The sequence below is a fragment of the Hibiscus syriacus genome, unplaced genomic scaffold (assembly GCF_006381635.1).
Source record: "Hibiscus syriacus cultivar Baekdansim isolate YM2019G1 unplaced genomic scaffold, ASM638163v2 tig00112507_pilon, whole genome shotgun sequence".
NCBI lineage: Eukaryota > Viridiplantae > Streptophyta > Magnoliopsida > Malvales > Malvaceae > Hibiscus > Hibiscus syriacus.
Window position 1 is genome coordinate 572850 of NW_024063351.1, and position 4898 is coordinate 577747.

Here is a 4898-nt window from a genome sequence, read left to right on the forward strand (position 1 = left end):
CACGGGGCCTGCAGATTTGTGACCTAATATGGTAATAAACTTCAATTTTGATTTAACTAGATTTTAATAAAATCTTATTCGATTTAAATTTAATTTAACACGTATTTTTTAAAATTATAAAAAAAATAGAAGTATAGAAATGACCTCCGACTACAAGGCGATGCTTTGTTAAGATTCAGTTATATTATGTAAAACTAATAAATTTTACACTAATTTACAGCCATTATATTTAAATAAATAAATGATTTAGATTTAAATGAATTTATAACCCATAAATAAATATCTTTTAACTCACGATAAAATAATATTTATTTTTATCTTAAATCCTAATCTCAAACCTCAAATCGTAAATCTTAAACTCCAAAGCTTAAATCCTAAATTCTAACCCTAAAAAGGGAAAATATTATTTTATTGTGAGTTAAAATAAATATTTATTTTTGGATTATAAATTTTAATAAAGTCTAAATTATTTATTTATTTAAATATAATGGCTATAAAGTGTTGTAAAACTTATTAGTTTTACAAACATGTTATCCCAAGTAAATTATTGTAATTCCAACGAAGATCTGATTCATTGCATAATAAATCGTTTTGGAATACATGGTTTGGGTCAAATCATTGGAGAAAGAGAGTATTGCCATAACATTATGGTTTGATAGAATAGCAGTAATATTCTCAACTACCCTTCTTCTTAAATTGTCCTTTTCAACTTGCAAAAGTCAATTCGGTTCACATTCCTAGCTTCATTTTCCCCACTCTACCCTATTTATTGCTTGCAAAATGGAATCGGGCATATGTCAACTGCCTAAATTGAGCGTTGTATGGATATTTTAATATTTTCTATATATAACAGACTTCTTAATCTAACTTTTACTTTGTTTTAAATGTAGAACTCATAAATTGTTATTTTAAATAGATTTCATAAAAAAAAATGTAAAGGATGATTTTATAGGTGTTGGGTCATTTATACTCTAAAATGATTGATATCGACCATACCTATTACAAATGTATTTTTTAAGAAAATTATTTTTGAACCTAAAAACGGTTTTGATAATTAAAAAAGCTAAATATTCGAGTATGTAAATTGACGGGTTAGACAAGCTGCTCATCTTTATTTACTCATTCTCTTAGGGTGCGTTTGGTTCACGCAATATGAGATTACCTTTGGAAATAAGATTATTAGAATGTAACATTACTCTGAGAATGTTGTATTACCCTGTTTAATTTGCTTAGCATGAATGTAAGATTATAATGTTTGGTTGGAGGAATATAAGATTAGTTGGATGCATGTTTTACAAAATTATCCAAGTAAAACTTTAATGCTAAATTATAAATATTTGAATGAAAACTTATAAAAATATTTTAATTATTATGCTATATAAGTTTAAAAAATATATGTAAAGTATAATTAATATAATTAGTATATCAAACTTATAATTTTAAATAATTTTCATAAGTATCATATTTATTTATATAAAATATAAATATAAAAAAATAATATTGTGATCTCGAGTGGACAAATATATTATTTTTAATGTATAAGATCTATTTTTTTAATAACTTAAATGAAATATTGTTTTAAATAATTACAATTTTATAATAATAATATTTTCACTTCATAAAATTATAAAATAATTAATATACTAAATATTAAAAATATAAAATAATTTTAACTACTTAAATTTATCAATATTTTAATAAATTAAATTCTTTGTATATTATTATTATTATTGTTGTTGTAACACCCCAATTTAAGGGCTAAATTTAAAAAATTATAAAGTGGTGAATTTAATTGATATTTTTGGAAGAAATTGGGAATTAAATTGTAAAGTTTTAAAGTTGGCAAACTGTTTTATAAAGTGCAAGAAATTCAGTGGCTAAACCCATGATTTAACCATTTTTTATATATGTTGAATTATATAACTCTCTCCCGTCCGCAGCTCAGCATAATTTTTCCCAGTTTCCCTCTCCGATCAACCAACTTTCAACTCCGATCTACTCGCCGTCTGACCTCCGATCGACGAGCCGAAACCACCATCGTTTTCGTTGTCAACCGAGGAACAAAACCCCTCAAACCTTTCGTCGTGAATCGTCGCCGTTCGTCGTTAATTTCAGTCGGAAGTATCGTCGGTAATAACCCGGTTTCAGTTGGTTTTTCATCGATTCACGACGATCCGAGCATCCGTTTACGACACCTCCCGCACCATCGTGTTCCTTGCATCGTTCCGAGTCTGCCGGTGTCATCCTTGGTCTCCGACGGCGGCATCGCGTGAGGAGGTGAAGCGGTCAAAGTTTTCGATTCATTGAAATCGAGCTCTCCGCCATTCAAAAATTTGAACCGAGCTTTGTAAGTATCTCGAAATCGTTTATAATAATTTTTAGGAATTTTTTCGAGAATTTAGAACTGTTCACACGCCCCCACGTGCCGCCACTGCGCGTGGGGAAGAAAAATGATCGGTTTGACCGTTTTGCTTTTGGTTTGACCGGTCATGACCCGACCCGTTGATCGTTGACCAAAACTTTGACCGGGCATTAAACGATCTTTGACTTTGACCAAGTACACCTATCCTGGCATTTTTTGACGTTCCAAATCCGATTCCGCAGTCTATTTTTTGAAATTCAGACTCGAAGGCCTCGAAATTGCCGATCAAACCCGTTGACTTTGATTTTGACCAAAAATTCCAAATTTCTGAAAAGTCATATTTTATGCTTTTGACGTCCTGAATCCAAATCCGAAGTCCGTTTTGCCAAATTCGAACCCGGTAAGCTATTGTTCACTGATTTATCGCCCGATTCGATCCGTTTATCGCAATTAAGCTCCGTTTCTGATATAATTTATGTTGATATAATTTATGTTGATATAATTTATGTTGATATGTATCTGAGGAATTATTGGAAGTTGAATTGAAGATCAAAGGCGTTTGAATGGAATTTTTATGGTCGATCAGTATTGGAAAGAAATCGAGGTAATACTTTACTACCTCTTTATGCTTTATGGAACATGTTTATATTGATAAATGCATGAACAAGATAATGTTGGTCACTTTGGTGGAGTTGAATAATTTATACACTCGATATGATGTGGTAGAAATTCTGTAACTAATTACAGATCGAATGACTAATATAAGAGATTGAGGAATTGTTAGATTAAATTATAAGTTTGTGATTAGTGATAAAGAAATCAGCCCTGTATCTGCAACTTATAATTTATTTCATCAAGGTTAAATGTTAAAGGTACTTAGATGAGAATTATGAGAATACTTCGGTAGGGTAAAATTATGAAAACCCTTATGTTATAAAAAGACAATATTTGAATATGGAAGTTAGATAAGAGGATTTTACATACATATTGATCTGATAAAAATATTGATGTGCATAAGAAATGTTAGTTTTATTTGGAAATTATGGATAACCGATTTTAATCCTAAGAGAGTTTGTGAATGATACTAGAAATTTGTTAAGAGAACCGTTTCAAGATCATAGAGTGTTCAAGAAAGTAATTAATCATAGGATCTCTAAATTATATTATTTTCGTTAAGAGCTAATATTGAAATTATTTGGTTAAGAAATTACGAAAATACCCTTAAGAGGTAGAATAGTCTGAGTTGACCCTGAATAAGAAAATACTTTGAGGATTCGTACTTAACTCCATTAAGTACGGATTTGATTGTTAAAATCTTGACTTAGTTCAGGAAAATTCATGATATTCCGTTTGTAAAATCTGAGAAGACACTTGACCCAGAAATATCAGAGTTATGAGTAAATACCTGAAGAATAATTTGTCGGAGTGTTCAATTGTCATAATTGTTTGAAATGGCTGAAATAAATGATAAGATTGAATTTAATAGTAAGATCAGATGGAAGGAAATGATTGAAATACGATGAATCTGTAAAATGACCAAAATTCCCCTGTAATGGAAATGACCCAAGAATACCACTAAGCTCAAGAATGATTGGATATCTTCGAGCTCTGAAATAAATGGATAAAATGAACACCCAAAATTACCAAAATACCCTTGTGTCATATTCTAAGTAAATGCCTTGTATTAATTAAGGAATCCAAATAAGCATAGGTGTTGGACTACCTTTAGAAGTTATGGATCACAACTTAAGTAAGTTGATTAATCTTAAAGATATGCCAATACCTGAACGACATAGATGTTTCTTGAATGTGTGTTCGTCTTCTCAAGTGTGGTTCGATGATTATTTTGAAAGTACTCAGCTCAACTCTGGATCACATCCGGTACTAAGAAATAAATATTCGTTAAAGAAATCAACCAAGAAGACCAAATTGAATGGATCTGAAGTACAATATATATCTAAAATACAGAAACGTTTGTATTACTCTGAAAAACCCCGAAGTAACTGGAATGGACTTGACTGCTAAATAAGCTAAGTAACCTCAATGATTGAGGATTAAGTAAGTGAATTGGATAAGTCTGGAAATTCTGATGAGTTTATAAGATGTACTGTCCTTATGGAACATGAACTAAAAATCAAGCACGTCAGTATTTCATGATATCGTGGAAGTTTGGAAATGAAATAAAGATCATTGGAAGATCTATTCAGCGATGATTCTGAAGATGATCTATGAACAAGAATTTGTGGTATTAAAAAGTAAATACCCTGGAAGGAAAATGAATTGACCAGTGGACATAAATTGTTAAGGTTCTGAATCTTCGTTCTCAAGTTGTTCGATTATCCGATCAATTGACATGGATGTAAAGGATTCTGAATACCCTTCTGATTACGTACAACTTCTGAAAATTGTCCGAATAAGATATGATCCTGATAATTCACATTCTGAATAACTGATGATTCCGTCAGTTATTGAACTTTTTACAATTGTGATTCTAAATTCTGACATTCTATCGGTATACTGAAAATCCGTGTTTCTC